General features: G+C 37.8%; 1 protein-coding gene across 7 annotated transcripts in view; it reads right to left on the reverse strand.

Annotated features, from left to right (window-relative positions):
- Nucleotides 1–21,020, reverse strand: part of LOC135709734 (transient receptor potential-gamma protein-like) — a 330,483-nt gene extending 309,463 nt beyond the window's left edge. For 4 of the 7 annotated variants that reach the window (XM_065232111.1, XM_065232112.1, XM_065232108.1 and 1 more), the window contains exon 1: nucleotides 20,037–21,020. The gene's annotated coding sequence lies outside the window, so the exon portion shown is untranslated. Of the gene's footprint in view, nucleotides 1–7,469; nucleotides 7,939–20,036 lie in introns of all 7 variants that reach the window. The other 3 variants (XM_065232109.1, XM_065232110.1, XM_065232107.1) reach the window with 3 other exon arrangements.
- Nucleotides 21,021–21,493: the final 473 nt, after the last annotated feature.

A 21,493-nucleotide genomic window follows, 5' to 3' on the forward strand; every position in this document is an offset into this window, starting at 1 on the left:
AACATGTTTTGGTGGGAGAGTCAAACGACTGCGTCCATGGTTTTGAACTTTTGAACACCCTAATAAATAAACAACCAACAGACCCATGAAATCACTTAGATTGTTAATTAACAACACAAAAATAAATAGTCCTGCTCTTCTTCCTTCTCATGGCTCTCAACTTGTTACTTTTAATCCGTTTATCCTCATCGTCCATCAAATAATTTCCAGCAGCATGCAAATGCTGGTTCAGTGTTCACTCGGCTGTCGACAAAAGCAGGCCACTCTCGATGTGTGCTACGCGATCGTCTGTTTTCTCGGCAGCAACCATTGTGTGGTCCTCCTCATTGTTCTTCATCAGCAGTTCTTTCGGTCGATGCGTCGTCGACTTTGGAAAGCAACTGTTTCGTGATGAGTGTGTGAGTGCTGACCACGTTTTGCGTCCATTGCTGAAATGGACGTGCTCTGACCCTCGTTGGCGTACAACAATTTGCCATACAATGAAACTACTGGAAGCGGCTTCAGTTCTGATGGAGGAGGCTTTTTGGATAACGGAAAATAAAGTGTTTATTGTGTTGTACCTTTTGACTATAGTTTTAAGATGTATTGTATAGTGACCAAGAATCCTCGGCTCTGTAAAGTTAATTCGGTTGAGCCTTATCAAATAAATTAATAAACAAAAAAAAATGCTGGTTCAGGATCTAGATACCGGTTGCCATCCTTACTTGGTTATGCCGGAATTGCATACTTATCCCCTGCTGGCGGTTCCGATCGCGTTTATAAATACCGTGATTCAGATTGGCTCCGTCGAGGGCTCCGTTATCTCCGGTGTGGTTACCTTCACAGTTCTATTAGCAGCATCCTTCTTAATGTTGCTAATACAGTCCATATAATGGAGTGGTTCTGCGGGAGAAACTGCTGCTGTTACAGTTGCATCTTTGGAATGGCGGGATCGTTCTGTACCGGGTTGTTGTTGACACCGTACATCAATGCTGCAATTTGGAACCGGATTATGCAATTATCCTTGTTTATACAAATTGCTTTCAGTCCGTATCGTATTTCCATCTGGGGTTAATACGTAAGTGGGCCTATTAGGACCCAAAACATGAATGCTTCCGATTGTGCAACCTTTTATGCTATGATTGATGATACTCTCGTTGGAAAATGAAAAATAAATTCTGAAAAAAAATCGCCTTTACTTTGAAGTAAACAAACGTTTACTACGTTAGCAACGCTTATTAAAATTTCAAGTCAAAGCAGAGATTCCATTTTATATTATATTCTAACGTGCCGATCAGTGTGCTACGATGTGTTTCGGCACAGTGTGCAGAGTTGATTACCCCTTGTGCTCGGGGGTTAATTTTAGGGTAATTTTTGAGAAAACTCTAAACAAGAGCCATGCAGAGCTCCAAAAGAATCTTCAAGGTAATTAGACATACAAAAACAAACCTTTAAGATTTTGTCTTAAAAAAATCTTCAGGATTTTCTGTCTTGAAAAATATGTCAGTACTATGCAACTCCGTTCGCTCTCAGCTGTTGTCGAGACCGGCAGCAACAGTTGTACCTTTCGGTGTGGATGACGCAATCCTTTATATCAGGCCTGCCCAACCTTTCTAAACTTGCTATTTTTAAATATCGGTTTCTATGTTTAATAAACATGTTTCTAGTTAAATGTTGTTTGTTTCTCATTAATTCTGGGCAAAAATTAATAAAGATGAATAAAATTGGGTTTGAAGTATATCATTAGGTTGTATGAATAAAAGCGTTTACTTTACTTTTCCCGTAAGAAAAGCACGGGAATGTAAAGTAAACTCTTTTTATTCATGCGGCCCATTATTGGGATCCAGAGACCACGTCTGGCACGTGGGCCACACGTTGGGCAGCGCTGGCCTAGTCAATAATAGCTATTTTTCAATGCACTTTGTTCATTGCCTGTAGCTCGGTTCAACGACCGTGTTAAGCAGAAGTTTGAAATGAATAATATGATCTAAATTATTTTCCCAATGAAACCTGAAACCCACCTTTTGTAAATTTTTCAATTTGTGATGGAATGTGAATCCCGTTAAGATGGAAGCAACTTATCTGATTGTGGAGGAAAAAGCACTTTTGATGTCAAAAGAATCCGATCAAGTTATAAGAATATATGAATATATAATAATATATGCATTGAAGCTAAATCAATTTCAAATCAGGTCCTGATAATTCTCCAAATCCGTTTCGATCCAAATAGGGAATAGGAGTGAATATTATAATGAAACTTGTTCAGAAAATTGGGTTTGCTCAAATACTATCTCAAATATAGCTACGAGGGGGGCGACACATCAAAAATCTCAAACTAGCGAATCAATCTTCGATAAATCTTCTTGCATTTCTCGCATCTACATGTATCGCGCATCATCTTTATGCAGGAAATCTTCAGAATCGTCATCAATCTTATTTATATAGCTACGTAAATAAGAGAGACGGGTAGTTCAGGTTGAGAATCGGTGCAGCTGGAAAGCAGATTTTTTTCAAATTGTCTCTTATGTCAGAAGAAAAGACACATTCTCATAATCGAAAGACCATAATTGACCTTTCCTCTGAAGTTGTAAATCTCTTCTTTTGTATGATTTATTCACTAAATACTTTAATGCTCGCAATGCACAAAATCCAACCTAACACATGAAATCCCTGGCAACATTGAGTAAACAAACAACAGAAATTTGTCTAGCAACCAGGGAAACAATATAGTAATAAGTATTTCTTAAGTATTTTTAAGTATTTATAGGTATCTAAGATATCAGTTAGAACTTTATAAGTACAAAGTTTAGAGTGGGATGCCCCTAGGCAATTACTATCGGAAAAGTGAGCTTTTTGTTCTCATCGTTGTAGCCCATCGCCGTAATGATCTATGGAAAAGTTTGCAATCTGTACTTAAGTGAAACTTTGGGATAATCATCAGGAGCTGATGTGGAATCGATGAATGTGGGCGTCTATTATAGAAGCCCACACTCATCGATTCCAAATCAGGTCCTGATCATACTATAATAGGGGAAAGGCCGGCTTCGGCAATACCTTAACCTATTATCGTCAGGGGATAAACAAAGTCCTAGAACACTCAATTTTGGCGAATAGATGCTCTGAAACACAATGTATCCACATGCCAAAATTGACCTCTCAAGAACGTTGTTTACCTCCCTGACGATAATAGGTTAAGGTATTGCCGAAGCCAACATTTCCCCTCTTAATGAAACCCAACATACCATTTGCTTTCGTTATGATTGTTATATGTTCTACAAAAGTGAGTTTGGAGGAAAAGCAATTAAGGTAGTGGAATTAAATGGCAATTACTAATCCTTCTCTCTTTCTTTATATTGACATTATAAAAATAAATCTTCTTAGTTAAATGTCAATGCATAAGATTCTTCTAATTTGAACTGATTCTTATGGCTTGAAAGTACTTTCCTCCACAATCTGATAAGTTGCTTCCATTTAAACGGGATTCACATACAGTGCTTTCCCAGAATGCCTATCACAGGGATAGGAGACCTTACACAGGAAAAGACAAAATAATGATGTAATGGAACATGAATATTTACCTGAGTCAGGTTAAAGCAAAAGCTTTCACCAACCTAGGATGTAGTTCTTTGACGTTGGCCCTTGGCACCACTGAAGATTCACAGGACACATGAGTGAGTGTGTGGGTGGACTGTAAAAATTAAATTATCTGAGACTTTGAAATTTTAAGGATTCTAACACTTTGGAAAGACTTCAACAAATTTGTACAAATTTGGACACTGAGGCTTTTATCCGATAAAATTTATAATCTTAGTCATGAAGAAGTATTTAAGATTCTAAGAGAACTATGTGAGACATTGGAATGAGAAACTTGATTAAGATTCTGAGACTTGGAAGTGTTAAGGCAAAGCAAACTCCATCTTTGAAATATTTGTTAATCTCTAGATAGAGCTGGAATTAGGGCGTCACAGCTTTTGTAAACAATGACTTTTCTCTATGATTTCTAGAAAGCCAAGGCTCGCCCACTCAAATCAACGTCAGCATCGGGTAGGGGAAGACTTCCCCTTCCCGTTGGTTATGTTGGTTGGCGTAAGTGTGCTTTGAGTTTTGAGAAATCATCCAGAGAAGTCATTGTTTACAAAAGCTGTTACGCCCTAATTCCAGCTCTATCAAGATCTGTTTATTATATTCATGATTCTTTTGACATGCTTGTCTTTAGGAATAGGAAAAATATAAATAATTTAAATACTTACTTATTTTTGGAGACACAATTTTTTTTAAAGAAATAGAATAAACGGCTAATAGAAGGTCGAAGCAGACAAACTTACTTATTTTGTTTTTTTTGACTGATTCTTGTTCGCGAATTTTACAGATTTCCGAACACAGAGCGGTAAACCTGGAAACCTGGAACGTGACTTGACAATTGGGTAGCGATTTCAAGCCAATTTTCTGTTAAATCCGAGCCAGTAATCAGTACAGTACTGATTTGACAGTAGCAACCTTGGAATAAAAAGGATCACAGCAATCTGACTGGTAGTGATGCCGGAATCAATGTTGACGTCAACGGCGATGTTAATTGTTTATATTTACGCAACGAAAGTTGGAAAAATTGAGTGCACTGCGTGTTTTAAGCGATGGATGTTGTTGTTTGTGTATGGTTGTTTTTATTGTATTGAGCAAAAATGATGTACAAAGTGCTATACTGCGGTAGAAACTCCGAATCAAATCAAACATCCTTATGCAATCCTGGCATCATTGGTCCGTCAAAGACCACGCATAAATTTTCGACGGGCATTCATCAAAAACATTAAGAAGAATAAGAAGCTCGATTGTCAAGTCCCGTCCCGGCGGTAAACGGGAAACTTTATGAGTCGGTGATGGGAAATCAGGATCTTTATCGAATCTGGAGCAGCGAAACTGACCGATAAAGGATTGTCCGTTGATTTTGATGAAGGTCTAAACAAAAGTTCAGCAGCATGAACAAAAACCTGCATTCCAGTTCTACATAAAAACTAAACATACGTTAATTAGAAGGCAATGGAAAAACAATGAACAAAACACACAAATCTTTGTTATATTCAACGTTGCAGCTAAACTATGCGGGTGAAACCGGGCAGGAGGAAATGTCAACTGTGCCACACCGGTAGCTTCGGAACGCTAGCCAAATGGTAGCACAAAAAGCCACTACCGTACAAGCACGGTTCTAGCCTTTTAGAGACTCTGACGACGGTGAGTTGTAAACAAACAATCCAAGCTGAGCTCCAACACAGCTGGGAATACTCCCACACCATGTCACAGAGACAACAACAGATAGATAATAACACCTATCCACCTGCTGCTGCACTTCTTCTACGCCATTCTACAAAAGTGAATGCATCATAATAATGGACGGACATCCGTGAGCGGAAAGCAAAGCTCCCGAGTGCCAGAGAGAATGACAGGCGGACAGACAGCAATGATTGTGCTTGTAGCAGTCGGCCGGGAAGGGATAAAAGTGTATGTGATGGACTTTGCTATTTTTATTCGATTCATTTCCATATTTATGTTGGTACATAGGGGAAGATGGGGATACTTGATCCCGCTTTTTGATTTTTTGTTTGTTTAATATCTCAGTAATGTGTAAATTCAATTTTTTAGCCAGTCACTAAGACACAGTTCAATCACCATAGCAGTTGGAGAAAATTATGTTTAGTGAAGTTCAAACCGTTTTCCTGAAGTTAAGAAAAGCGGACCAAACATTCTTCCTATGGTGAGGATCCCTAATTTTTTTTTAAATGGTTTGATATCTAATTTTTTCAGTAAATAAGATTTTTTCACAGCATTAGTATCTTAAGAGTATTTTTCGCTTAAATATATATTAAGATTTGACCCTGCTTTTCAACCAAAACCCATCATTTGACATCAAATCCCACAACATTGAAAAATAAAGTCACCATAATGAGTGTCAAGGACCACGATGGCCTAACTTCAGCTTGTTCCAAAAGTCCCCGGGATATAACTATAATTCTAGTCTCCCCAGCTCGAGTGGATCAAGTCTCCCCACTGGGTAAGATTTTTTCTTTTGAAATCTATAAAAAATAAAAAATGAATTTATTCATCCGTATAGCAATCATTACCAGTGGGAAGGGTCGACATTAATTATTTGTGCTAAGAACAGACAGCATTTATGGCACAAACAGTCCGAAAAAAACATAATTTTCCACGCGACTAATTAACAGTTTACGACCCACTAAAACAATAAATAGCCATTTTGTTTATGTCAACAAAGCTGCATCAGTCAAAAACCATTTCAGATATTTTCGTATTGGAATAATGAATAGCTAGGGCATAATACATTAAATGGTCAACGCATCCCAACCCTCCCCTATACCAATTTTGCAACAAAAAAGTTTCACTATACAGAAGCACGCAAAATACGAGGGAGTAATCTCCAGATAGATAATATTTTATCAGTCATTATCATTACAAAGTAGAGGGTAGGCAGTAGTAGTAGCAGTAGGCTAGCAGACGTCCAGATGTGAATGCTAGTGTAAACGCAATTCCTATTTGCGGGCGTATTATCATGTAATGGGAGAATTAATCAAGTAGGCATGGCTCGAGCCGAACTGACTAATTACTATTACGGAAATGTCAAAGCCGTGCACTGTGGGACGGTGTGTAGGGAAATGTATAGATTTATAATTAAAATTCAATATTATCATCAACCCTACCCGTACTAATCATTCGTCTTCTATAAGCTATATGAAACTAATGGAGAACAGCGATCATTATGATAAATAAATACCTTTTTCCATTTTCCACTTGATTAAACATTCCTCTGAGCTCGCATCGGTGGAGATTTGCTGCAAGTTTAGGTGGCACACAAATCGAACCAGCTGGTGGCCGGAATCACCACATACTCTCGTTTGTCGTTTTTTGCTTCACATCATCAACGGCAGCAGGATATCGTCATCAGCACACTAGCATCATCAGGATCAACATCTGTTTTCTCTTCGCTTCGTTTATTCTCATAAAGAAAAAAAACACGCTTCTGACTTACCGACAGCAAAAACAAAATTCGCATCACGTGAGCATTTTCCCTCGTACTTTCATTTCTTCATTTTTTTTTCCTCTCTTCTAGCCCTTGGACCCTACTCAAGGGCGAAGCATCGTAACATTACATAAACACTTTAACGTGTCGGCAAAAACAGCATCCCACACCCCAACCCACGTAAACGACCCAAGCTTCTAAATTTGATTTATCAACTTCGGAATTAATTCCCATTACTTTGCCACGCCGCCACGCTGCTTTATGTCACCTGCAGTAAGCACATTCACACGCTTCACATACTCAACCGTGTCACAAAAACGCATTAAATCACACTGACCAGAAATTGCGCCTGCTCTTTTTTCCCCACTCACCCACTTCCGGGTTTCATTACATCGTGCAAGGACACACCCTAAACTGTCCCCGGCACTATCAACCGAATAAAAATAGAAGCCTTATCCCCAACACAAGCAATTACCGGATGTTATGCTACTGTGCCGTCGCCTGCTGCTCGGGCACCCCCCGTTCACAATCGCAGTAAGCTGGTACGGCTATTTTCACACCCTGCTCACGCGTTTTCACGGTAGGCTACAGCGACCGGTCGGCTTCGGCTTATACAGCTCAATCACTTTCACCTTCCTTCTTTATTTTTATTATTCTTCGTACGTCGTTTAACCCCCAAACCGCTTCCGGCGAACTTCACATGTTCACTTCAACTCGGTAGCCACGGCACACGGCTTTATATTGGTTCGATTATAACAACACACAATGTGTGAGAATGCGTGTCGAACTCCGGATGTTTCTCATAAACAGGGTTGCGCTCCTCTTGCTCGTCGATTCTCCGCCCCCACCTTGTTTGGGATTCTTATTTTTATTTTTCAGTTTTTCCGGACAATTTTTTTCCCTTCGTTCTCCACTCAGTGTCTGGCGGCCTGCTTTGCTCAATGAAAAAATAACATTGCTTGAGAAGGGCGGTGGTTGAAGTTAGCGCAGTGAAAAAACCTACTGGCGTTCTAATTTTGCACGAGATGAAATGGCCGTAGATTATGTGATTGTTTAGCGAAAAATCTATTGTTGGGATGGCGGGAAGATTTTTTCTTACATAAATATCAAAGAACAATATAAATTTTAAGGATCTAAAAATGACATCGAATCAAGCATTTCTTTTCCCGGAGGGAGTGGCGCAAAAGACCCCACCAAGCGCGACGTGCCTGGTTACTTTTCCACGACATTAATTTCATTGACATTTAATCAAGGCACGGACAATCACTGATTGGGTCAAATTGACTGAATCTCCTTTTTCGCCGTCAAATTTTACGAAAGTGAGTAAAATTTGTATACGATCAAAAGAGATTCAGTCAGTTTGACTCAAAATCAGTGAGTTACTTTGATTGACCGTGCAAGCGTAATTCCAAGGGTATTTTACAGAGAACTCCTAGGGTGTCTGAAAAGTATTCTTAAAGACTTCAGAGGACATTCTGAAAAGAATTCAATGGACTCAAGGGTATTATGAGTACAAGTCTACGGTAATTATGAGGAGAATTCCACTGGATTTGTATGACAAAGCCCAGACATGTTTCAAAGAAAAACACTGAACAAAGTTTCAAAGGAAATCTGAGGACAATTGAAAAGGCAAAACAACTTTGAATGAAGCTGTTCCAAGCCAAATGACGAATCGGAATAACTCGACCATCTCCGATGAGCAATGATTAACATTTTTGCTGAAATTCGCCCATTTAAGATCTTGAAGATATTTCAAAATGGCATCTTTGAAATTTTCCAAAAACTTGCAGCAAATCGACACTTTTGGTCGAAACATTGCTAATGGTAATTACTGGTTGAGACAAAGTTGTAAAGAAAAATAATGTTTTTTTTTTCTTCTGGGAAAATATATAAAACAAAATACATTTTAGTAATTTCATGTACAATTCAAAAATAAATTTAAAACCCTAAATATGTATCTGAAAACATACCAATGCCCAAATTTTAAAATATTAAAAAAAAAATGCTTATGAAAATGCAAACTTTTGAAATATTGAAAATTATAGACACTTAAAAAATTACAAAAATCGTAAAATAAGAACTTTTGATCGGGTTTTAGAACTATTTTTAAAAAGTTTTTTTTAGGAAATTTATATGCAAAAACGCTGTATTGAACAGTTAACATCATTTTCTGTGAAAAAATAAACAAAACATCGTATTCTCAAAAGTTTAAAAAATTTACAAAAAGTTTTTGTTCCACGATTTTTGTCAGTTTTAAAGTGTCCATGGTTTTGAACATTGTTAATAAGATTTTTATTGATTCTTTTTTTCAAAAATCGGACAAGAACAATTTGAAATATTTTAGTTTAAACCTTTTTTTAAATTAACATGAATTAAATTAAAAAAAAAACACACATTTTTGTTTATTTTCCCTAGAGAGACACTAGTTGTTCCTACCCCTTTGCCTCAGACGTCATTTTGAACAGAAATGCCGTGTCTGCGTTACAATTTTTTGAAAGTGTTGAAGGACGCCATTTCAAACATTTTACAAGATCCAGAATGGCCAAATTTAAGCAAAATTGTTAATCATTGCCCATACTATACAATTAGGCAATGTTTCATACAAATTGGAGAAGGTCAATTCAAAAATTCAATACTTTTTTCCTGGACAGTTCCGTAAATCGTTATGGCGAAGGGCTAGGACATTGAGAACAAAATGTTCACATTTCGCATAGTAATTCCCATTTATACTTCAAATGGCCAGTTCAAATTTTGGAAGAATTATCAGGACCTAATCTGCCGTTCCACGCATATCTGTCCCATGTTCTAAAAGTAACATTGCGAATAATGTTTCGAATCATTTCTGCTCATTGAAAGAAATATAAGTTAAAATAAGTTAGTGCATTGTTCATATTTCAACAGAATCAATTGTTTTAAGTGAAAACACAGAAATTACATTCAATGAAATTAATCAAGCCTATTTTTATACGAAAAAAAATCAGTGGGACTTTTATGCCGAGAAATTTGCTATGAACTAGGAAATTCTACGCATATCAGTCCCACTAAGAACTATTACTTTCCGTGTTACTTTGATGGCCACGTTGCGTTTGCCGTCTTTACTCTTGTGGTTGTGGTTATGTTAACATGAGCGTGCTTGAGTTCTCCGCGAAGTTTTGAAAGTGTATAGTTTGCATAGGTTTGCATCATTAACAGAAACCAACAATAAGTGAGTTGACATTACTGCAATCGTCGTTTGCTACATCTATAAAGCCTATAAGTATGGGCATCTTGAGAAACAAATGATGAATGCTCTGTGTAGAACACAATAAGATTGTCGAGCGTGTACTTCGATGATTTCAAGAAAGACTTTGGAAAAGTTAACATACACAGTAAGGATTTCATTATATTCAACCAAATGCATCCACGGTAGTATATTGAGAACATTCTAACGACTAAATTTACGGAAGGACTTTACGACAACAGATATTCTGAATCAGTCAACAGGAACCTTATTTTAACTAAAAAATATGGTAGCAGCTATCAACTAGAGGAATGAACACAATATCAAGAAAGTGCCATCATTGTTAACTGCGGTGCTTCGAGTTGTTTTAGACAATAATACGTACTTTTTTAATCATGCCAATATTGGAAGATGTCTATACTTCGTTGCTACATACAATTGAATTTTAAATCACGTTATTTTGCCTTTGGTTTATTTTAAGATCATTACACTGCTTCTTATCAATCGAATATTATTACTCTAATAATGCACAGTTTGAAATCTAACCTATAATCAGGTGTTTTAATATGAATTCCCGTCTGGCTTAATATTTTTCATCATAAAATAAAGCTACTACTTCCCGAAATGACTCATTGAGTTTCTTTTGATCATATAAGTCCTGTTTCAATCATTTGTGCACTCAAATCGATTCGTTAATAAAAGATTCAGTAAAAAAAATCTTTGTGGGACAGTTATGCGTAGAATTTCAACACGGGACAATTAGACTTGATGTTGTTTTTAAATAAGCCCAAAACAAATAACATGTTTTACTATTTTCATTCAAAAGTTTACCTAAAAGAGTACTGTTTTATGAACCAAAGGGAAAAACGTCCAAAAGTAACATAGGACAGATATGCGTAGAACGGCAGTAATTTAAAACCAATTTGACAAAATAGTTACCAAAATCGATAAAAAAATATTAAATTGAGAGTTTTTCCTCAATTTAAGAAACAATTTTTTCTCGGAAAATAAAAGCTTTTTTAATTTTTTGTTTTTGCCTTTACATCAACGTGCAATGTTTCGAAACCATCATTCGATAGTTCTAATTCGCACCACAAGGGGGGAAGTTTTGATCTCCAATAAACACGCAAACTTCGCTGCATTTCCTGAATCGGTAGGATAATACATATATATCAAGCGTAACTATTTAATCCGCGTATCTGACTTTGTAAATAATCACTTCAATCGACGAATTGTCTTAACTGCTAACTCACCCCCGCAAACAAAAATCCATCATCATGTAGGAAAATCTCTCAATTGTTGTTAGTTTCTGTGAGCGAACTAGCAGTTGGCACAAATCGTCGATTGAAGTGATTGTTTACAAAACCAGATACGTCGATTTGAATAGTGGAATACCTGTATAATGAGAGAGAAGGATTAGTAATTTCCATTTAATTCCACTACCTTATTTGCTTATCCTTGACAGATACGCGTATTTCGTCTACAATGTGCAGACTTCTTCAGTGTTCTGTACTAATACTCGACTGTCGAGTATTGGTACAAGACACTGAAGAAGTCTGCACATTGTAGACGAAATACGCGTATGTGTCAAGGATAAGCAAATAAGGTAGTGGAATTAAATGGAACTTACTAATCCTTCTCTCTCATTATACAGGTATTCCACCAAGACGCCCACATTCATTAGGAAGTGCTTCTTATCAGCACCATACTCAGCTGATTGCGTGGTCATTTAAAAAATACAAAGAGTTCGAGAAAATTGTGTCCTTTTCTCGAATAAAAAATTATCAAATGAGTGCACTCCAATTCACTATTACCACAATTACTCACAAACCCAGTAAAATTTCAGATTTGCAACCCTTTCTGGCGAGTAGAAAATTTAAATATGAATTCTAGAACATAAAATACTAGTTTCGAAATAATTAAGATGATTCTTAGTCCTGATTCAGTCATCAAATTATTTTCCCATGTCCTGGTTAATGAAACTTTTACTATGACTGAGAACTTGAAAACAGTCAAAGTGACGAATGCCGAAAATTTTACCAAGAGTATTGGAAATATTGCTAGGCCAAAATCTTGATTTTGTTTTAAACCACTGTACATATTTTGTAAATTTTCGAAATACGCTATATTGAATATTTATGTTAGTTCCAAAATCTTAGAAATCACGGCAAGTTTTAATTTTAACATAAGCTCTAGATTTCAAAGAACGCAGAGTACTACATTTCCGTCGTATTGGCCAAAACCTTCAAATATATCAATAATTTTGAAGCGAACGACTCCACCACGTATGATTGAGTCGTTCGCTTCAAAATTATTGATATATTTGAAGTTATGATAGTTTAGTTCAAAAGGTACAAAACAAAGTCTGTAAGACCACTCCTAGCGAATCATTTTTTTTTCTCCCTTCAATCGTATAATGAAGTGAATTCAATGGCGTTCCAATGTGTTGTGACCAAGGAATCAAAAATATCTCCGAATGACAAAATGACAAGCGATCAACGAACCGAATGATAACGCTATGTCAGCAGTGGAAAGCAATAATGATATACAGCTTTCCCCCGAAGAACGCGCTACCCACTGGTTTCTACCCACCAATTTGTCTCGGAGGAATTGTAACCTGGCGCTCTGATTTTCTGCGTGTGACTAGTTCTCCATTGGCACTACTCACATGCAAAAAATCAGACCGACTGGTTGAAACCCCCTCTGAGAAAAAGCGGTGGGTGCAACTCAGTGGGTAACGCGTTGTTCAGGGGATAGCTGTATATTGCTTGCCTGCTTTGTTGTAATATACACGGATGAGGAGATAGCTTGATTTGAATTGAGAAAAGACATAACAAAAAAAAATCCCATTAACACACGTGTATCATCTTCCACCGAGACAAAGTGGTGGGTGCAACTCAGTGGGAAACGCGTTCTTCGGGGGAAAGCTGTATCATTATCCTTCTACCACTCCGATCGAGCTATGTTACAGAGCGAGTTTGTTATGGTAGTCGTAGTCTGTATCGTTGATTGCTTTATGTGTTTGGATTTGCTGGTTGTGACGGAATTGAAACTTTATCAATATTTCAACAATTTGTTACTCCTTATATCAAATCTAATGGTACGCATGGAAAGGTGAACCGTGACGAAAATTAGATCTTAACCCTATTTGTCTAAATTTGACCTCTCAAAAGTTTTTCATAGTCTTCTTTGAAGATATTTTGAGATCATTTGCTGAAATTTTGACTAAATACTGGGATAACTTGTTTCTCCCATCTGGCTACGCCCATCAACATATATTTTGACATACTTAGAACAAGTTCTTATAAAGTCCGTGCAAGCTGAGCTCTCCAAACCAAGTTTGGAGTTGCAGAACGAATATTTGAAAAACAAGTCAAATCAACTCTCTTTTACTCTATATTTTCTTCAACTGTATAAAATTAAAAGTTCCGTCAATTTTGCAAGCAATGCTCTCTCTATAACTCGATGTTTTCATACCTGGGTACCTCTTTTATTGTATGTTCCATAATTTTTCTATCTCTCTAAGTCGGTTTTATATATATTAATTTCCGATTATTTTAGATATTAAATCCGTAGCAATCAATTGAGCTTTGTCACTGAGACAACCAAGGAGAGATGGCCAGAGCTCCAAGGCAAATAAAAATAAAGTTTTATGCAAGATGTGGGTGAACGGGGCCTCCCTTAGCTCAGTAGTTAAAGGTGAAGCTACAAAGCAAGACCATGCTGGAGATGGCTGGGTTCAATTCGCGGTCCGGTCTAGGAATGTTTCGGGTTGGAAAATTTCTCGTCTTCCCTTCTCGTACTAAATGGTACAAGGCATCGAAAGCTCTCAATTATTAAATGTGGAAGTACATCTAGAACACTAAGTTGAGAGCACGCAATAAGCTTATATGCGAAACGCAATAAGCTTGAAATGCGAAGAAGAAGAAGGGTCAACTTTTACACCACTTACTCATATGGTCTTGATGTGGATCAATTTATGCGATGTTTACTATGAACCACTTCAATCGTATTGTATGACAAATACCCATGAAAAATTTGTTTACCTTTTTATTCAAATGGGAAACACCATGGGATAATTTAAGCCGAATGGAAAGGAGGTGGAACCTCCGTTTATATTATTTTGTGAAATAATAAAAAAAATTATAGTCAGTTAGTTGTAGAACTTCTGTGTAAATAAATATCCATAAAGTATTAAATAGATTTAACAATTTAATTTAAATATTTGCTATACCCCCTGGAAGCTGTTTTTGAATTAAGTTTCTTCTGGCATCTCTGGAAGTTTTTGTTTTCAATTTGTTCAAAAAGTTTCACCCATCTACTCCAGGAAGTGTCATCCGATTACTCCAGAATTTCCCCCGATTTATTCTGACTTCCTTAAGAAGTTTCTTCTAGCTACATCCAGAGGTTTCTTTTAATTTTCTTTGAAAATTCTTCAGCCAACCCCCGGAAACTTTTTGTAAACTTTCTCCGGAAGACTCATCCAACTTATCCTGAAAGTTTTTTTTTCTGTAATCTTCTGAAAGTTTCGTAAAACTATTCCAGGAACTTTATTCCGCCTTTTCTTGGATTTTTCCCGGCAACTTTCTTCCATTTTTCCGTGGAAGCTTGTGTTAGTTTTCTTATGATGATTTTTGACTTTCTCAGGAAGTGTTCCTGACCCTGGAAGATTCTTCTGACTATCTCCGAAAGATTCCTCCAACTTCTTCTGGATGTTTTTTTCCGTGTTTTATCCAGACTTGCTCTGAAAGTTTCTGCTGACTAACACCGGACAATTCTAAGGATTTCTCCTGGAAGCTCCTTGCGACGTCCCCCAGAAGTTCTGCTGACTTGCCCGGAAGTGTCTGCCGACTTCCTCTGAAAGTTTCTCTGAATATTTATTCCGACTTGGCCCGGAAATGTCTTCCGTCCTGGATGTTTATCTACCGACAGAGTCAATCAGGAATATTTTGTCCAACCTTCTCAGTAAGTTTTTTCTTGCTACTCGGAAAGTTCTTTCCATCGTCCTTAAAAAGCTCCCACCAGCTTCTACGGGAAATTTCTTTTAACTTATTGATAGTAAAATTCCCGTGGATGATATATCAAGCATTCTTCCGGGAACATATCAATATCGAATTCCCTAATTATGAAATGTTTCTCAGGAAATCAAACTACCTTCACTAGAATTGAGAAATGTGATTTTTTTTTTTGTGAAATTAACGGACGAGATTTTGAAAACAATGCATTTGATTGTCGGTTTAGCGTAACTGGTTGCTCGCCCACGCATACTAACACCGCTACATGTAGGGGAAAATTATCCCTATTGGATAGTAATGTTAGCATGCGTGGGCAAGCTAAGAGTTACGCCAATAATCGACGATTAAATTAATTGTTTACAAAAGCTGATACGTCTCTTCGAAAAAGTAATCGAGATTTAGGGCTGCCTGGGTCGTACGAGCAAATCTGGTTAGGAAAACAATTGTGGATGCAAAACGCAAATGATTTCCTGGGTTCATCTCACACTCTTGATCTTCGACCCAGGAGGAATAATATATGTCAACAGATGCATTTGTTGACAGGGAATTAAATTTGCTTAGTTGTCATGCATGATCATGATACATTGGCCAACAAAAACAACACGGAGACACGGTAGATGTGAAGGTGGGTGCGAACACCACTATCACTTTATCATCATATCGTTCGCATCAGGATCGTTGAAATTGGAATTCTCTCCGAAATAAATCTTGTTTACGTTTGCACAAATGCGGAGGTGTGGGTTGCCTTTCTACCATCACCTTCACCACAAGACTCTAAGCCGATCCTTACAGTCAACAATAATAGCTATCTTCCTATGGTTTGATATGGTATTACTTCGATCATCAAGGGTAAATTACACAATTCTACTCGTGGATGGATACTTCTAGAGACCGTACGCTTTAATTCGGGAATCTCCAAGGTCTTACACAGTCATCAAATTTCCTAAACTACCTTTACTTCCACTCCCTTCCCACACACGAAGAGGATACTTATTTATTTTCAAAAATTGTAGTAATTTCTGGGTGGGTAAGGATTTTTGGGAGCAACGCCATACATTTGAACCCTTGCCATATGGGCTTATTTTGATTACGGGAGATGAGATCGGTGGTTACTCATGCTCTCGTGAACCGATCGGATGGAAGACGTCACCACCATCGATCACTGATCAACCATCAAGGATTCGAGGTTACAAATAGACTGGAATTAAAGTCAGTGGAGTGGATAGAGATCGTCGGCGGTATCGGTCATGGGACCGTTTTATTATACACACTTAGAAATAACTAATTTTACACGTGACGGAATCCATCTTTGACGTAAAAGATGATACGTAAACAAACATGTCATGTAATATTAAGTACTCCGAGACTGAAAAGTTCTTCTCCTGGAAGTTTTTTTTTCCGGTTTTTATCAATATTATTTTTATAGATGTTTCCCAGGAAAACAAATAAGCTTTACTAGAATTGGGTAACGCTATTTTTGGTGAAATTAACGGGCATCGATTCTTAGGATGTCACTAGTAAACAAAAAGATTTTTTTTAACACGTTATTTGTTCAAAGCTACAAAGCACCCCATACCCTCCTCCCACCAATTGAGAGCTGCTTTAAATTTATTTTTAAAACAAGACAGTTTTGACTTTCTCACCAGACTATAAAAGGTTTTAAAATAGCAAACAAAAATACTAAATGGATTATTCGTTGCCATAATAAAACCATTATAAATCAGAGTAGATTCCAGATGGCTGCATTACTTGGTTTCCGTATGCTTAACTTTTTAAAATCTAATCGGATAAACCTGGCGGATCCGATAGAATTTGGTAAAACTGGATTGATTTTTTGTTCGTCTTGGATGCTCATGCTTCACTGAACCTAAATTGAGTTTATAAATTGAAGCCCTGAAATCAAAACAAACTTCATAAATCTAATTTCAAATAACAGACTACATTGATAATTTTTATACGATAGATGAGGAGGAGATGAAAGTATAGAATTGATAGTTCCGTTTTGAGTACGGCAGAGTGAAAATTGCATATGGAGAGTAGACAGCGAGCTAGGACAACTTTAAGGATGGTACAAATCGGTTTTATCATCTCTCTTTACCAAACTCTCCCTTTGGAGTATTTCATCTCTTTTTGCCAGTGGTGGCGGGGGGGAGGGGGACACCGGATTGTTCCGGATTTTTTTTAAACAGTGATATTGGTGGCGAACGGATACTTGAATTTCCTGAACCGAGTTCCACAGTGTGCGGATTGTGACGGAAGGCCAAGAGGTGTTTCAAGACTACATTCGCGACATTCCGTGCAAGCTCTACCACAAACCGGATTACCCCGTGAAGCGAACCGTCTACAATTGTGACTTCCCCTCTAACACATCAGGCCAGCTTGTTGGGTTCACTTGGCCAGATTTGGTGAGTTCGTTCCATTTTGTCCTTTATAATATTTTCATACTTAATTTCCGATTACTTGAACTAGCACTAGTGATACTACAAACATTTCCAACTCATTAAATACGTGTCAATTAAGCAATACAGCTTGATTGAAAGTTCCAGTACATTATTAATGATTCCCACATTGAAATGCATTGGAGCGGGGCTTATCGTATACGAAAATAGCTTCGGAATTCTTGCGTTCTTGAAATGGGCTTTTGGAGTTGCGATAGAGCTGTCACTTTCTAACTCCCGGATTTAAGCTTCTTGCAATTATTTATATAAAAGATGGTTGCAGAAGGATACTATCCATAATGCCACTGCAATACACAATACACACACAGAATCAAATAATGCAGAAACACTGCCTTTGACACATCGAGTTATAAAATCAATAGAGAAGGTCTATCATAAAAGAGGAGCGGATACAAAATAAACTGCTTTGGCAACCTATGCCTAGGTGATTAACCGAACATCGACCAAAGGAGGCATTGACTAAGGGAAATATCTCCATGTACGATACATGAAAAAAATAAATGTACCACTGCATCCATCTAGTAATAGAAATTATTTCCTGACAAGAAATCGTACACAAAATGCTTGAACAAAATGCACGATATAATTCATTAATTTGTGAAGACACAAGATTGTCACATCTTTCAAGTTTTTCAACAAAAAAATAAGAGAGCCTATCATTTATATCCAACCAGGGTAGACTACTACTTTGCCATAAGCGCCTATTTTTATCATATCTAACAGAAACATAAAAAATATCAATAGTTTCGATGTGAACGAATCAGTCGATAGTTTATTTCAAAAGCTACAAAACAAAGTCTAATATAATATGAATATTTACGTCCATTCTTCTCGAAAAGAAAAGAAGCATTTCTAGAGGATCAATTTTCCTCTGACTTCATCCGCATGCCGAAGTGATTCCAATGCCGTTTTAACGTGTTTGGGCGGAATTGAAACTCGTATGACGTGATTGGAATCAAGAAGCAGTGATAGATTTGTATTTATTTATTTATTTGTCGCCAATCCCCAATTTGTGTGTCAATCATACACACTCAATCAAATCTCCAACAGCCCATTACATTGCCATTTATTTTTGCTGATATCTTTGCAAAATATCTGTTTGTTAGCTGAGATCTCAGCAAAAATCTAATTTGTTAGTCGAGTCTCGGCAATTGACCACTTTGTCAAGCAGTTTTGGCGTGACTTTCTACCAGCGATTCCACAAAACTGGACCAACTAATTTCTATTATTCTATGAAACGCACAAACACAATTAGCGCACAAATAAATTAGATCTTATGCCGCAAATGCACTTGTATGACAATCTATGAATATTACGGAGAGGTACTGGCGAAAGCCATCGGACCGACTCTTTCAGCAGATAAGATATAGTTTTGATATCTTTGAGTCAGCTACAAAGCTATAACAATATATTTATTAGCTTATAAAAACATTACATAATATTACTTACAAATTAGGTAACTGGTTATTGGAAAACAATTGATTCCAACCAGCACCTCTTCACTACAATATCTTCACGATTGTACTCAGTATTCATTATTAGATTTTCGATGTTAGGGATGATCATTTTTTAAATTGCTCAATTCTGGGAAGCGCAAATTTACGCAACAATGAACATGAGCATTATTTGTATAATAAATTATGAGCACATCCATGGTCACATTTGTATAGTTGTTGTATATTGCTTATAATTATTATACAAATAAATGCTAATGCTCATAGTTTGTCATTCAAGTGTATCCGCGGCATTACTCCTTAAATTGTTCCCGTAGGGAAACCAAATTTTTCAACAGCAGCTGACTAGTTTTCAGCAACGACTGGGACCAGGAGATCGACATCAAGTATTGATAGCAGTGGAAGCGATGGACAGGTCTGTTGACGGAGGTGGAAGCCATACGAATTCCACGTTGTTACCTCTGAGGTGCTATATAATGTGAAAATAATGTATTGTACTTTTAGAAAAACTATATGGATATGTATAACCAAACAGTAATTTTCCTTTCCAGTACCAAAGTTCATTGACACCTTGAGTGATTTAAAATCAACTCCACCAAATTTCGCAAAGAGTTATTACACATTGATGACGGATTGATCACCGCTGGAAATAAATCCCATAAAAGCACACAACAAATATGTATCACGCTAATGGAATTGCCTCCGCGATGATATTCAGACGCGTCAACAGACAATACAGATCATCCAATCATCTAACCAGATCTCAAACGCTCTTAAGTGATTCATCCCATGATTTTTTTTATGGATCAGCATATGAAGCCGGTCTCCCGCTATGAACGCATAAAATCCATTCATCATAAATAAACGCCGCTTTCTACACACCCGGTTCAATGCCTACTACTGCGATGTTTTACAGCTTTAACTTGGATGGCGCCACCAGATCTCGCTCTTGTTCTTGCTCAGCTCAGTGCCACAATCACTTGGTGGGACGTTTAATGCCTTTTTCCATTCATATTCACTTCATCCGAAAAGAATGAGAAAAAACAACCAGAACAAAACGCCAGAGCTTTTCACTACAGCTTATTTTTCTTCTTTTCTTCCTCAATTTCCCGTAAAGAGCACTGATGTGATGACGTGAAGTGAGAAATAAAAGTGTACTATTTCACTTTGTATCTCATGCTATTTACTCATCACTAGCTTTTTTTTCGTGCTCCTGATGGTACTTCCTTTGGGAGAAACAGTTGCACAAGTGAGTAATTTTCACACAACTTCCGTTTCTTCAACTGAATATTTTTCTTCAATTCTCACGTGTCGCTATTAACCGAAATTTGCTTTGAAGACTAGCAGACACACGTCGTCTTCATCGTCGTCAGAGGAAAAACGAATTTTCGTTCTTTTTCACCGTTTGTATTCCACACGCGATTTCAGATCACCGTCACTGGAAACCGAAAGAGGATGATCTATCTGCTGGCGGTTTTATTGTTTCTTCCATTTCGCGTCCTCCATCGGTAAACCACCAAGCGGCTCCATTTTTCACGAATCTCCTAGACTAGACACAACACATCTAAGTAGACTGCTGCGGCAAAGATCACCGACCTTCGCTCCGTTCTCTCGGAATAGCCACTGTAAGACGCCACTGCTATTCGGCCTACTAGAACCGGTTGGTCCAGCCAATTAATCCACTAGAAGAGCAAAAAAATGCCAAACCACCCGCTCCTCCTCCTCCTGCGCTCCCAGTGGTTCAGAAAAGAAACAATTGAACTTTTCCTACCAAGTCCAACAACAATTCACTGAACTGTAACTGGAACTGCTCATAAAGGGAAGGGAGAGAGATTTCCACTTTTCACGTCCGCTCTCGTTCGTAAGTGCCCGGAGACTGAAGCGATTGTGGCAGTCAGGAAACACACAGACTGCACTTTGCCCTGCCACAGGAATGGTTGGGCCCCTCGTTCGTAGGTCTGGATCACGATTTTGCAAACCATGCACAACCGCCAGGCAGCCGAACGAGCAGAAAGTACCGGGAGGAACTCACAGATACACTCGCACGTACACACGTGGGCCCCCGTGGCACGTGGTCTGTTGGGTGGTGATTCTCCAGCAGCTCTCGATTTGGCCAAACGGCGGCGCAGAGGGAACGTGCCGAGGTTGGTGGGTGAGTTTCCTTTTCGTTCTGATAGACACACTGATAACAGCTGTGAGCTATGGCGAAAATATAACTCGACGGAAATACTGGGTCGGATTCTCCGCCGAGACGACGACTGGCGACGGAGAGAAAGAGTATGCAATGATGGAAATTCTCACTGCACTCGTTCGAGATTTTCCGGAAAGGGCGCAATGTT

The sequence above is a fragment of the Ochlerotatus camptorhynchus genome, unplaced genomic scaffold, assembly GCF_037179485.1.
Source record: "Ochlerotatus camptorhynchus isolate MF236.1 unplaced genomic scaffold, CSIRO-AGI_Acam_v1.1 ptg000363l, whole genome shotgun sequence".
NCBI classification, from domain to species: domain Eukaryota; kingdom Metazoa; phylum Arthropoda; class Insecta; order Diptera; family Culicidae; genus Ochlerotatus; species Ochlerotatus camptorhynchus.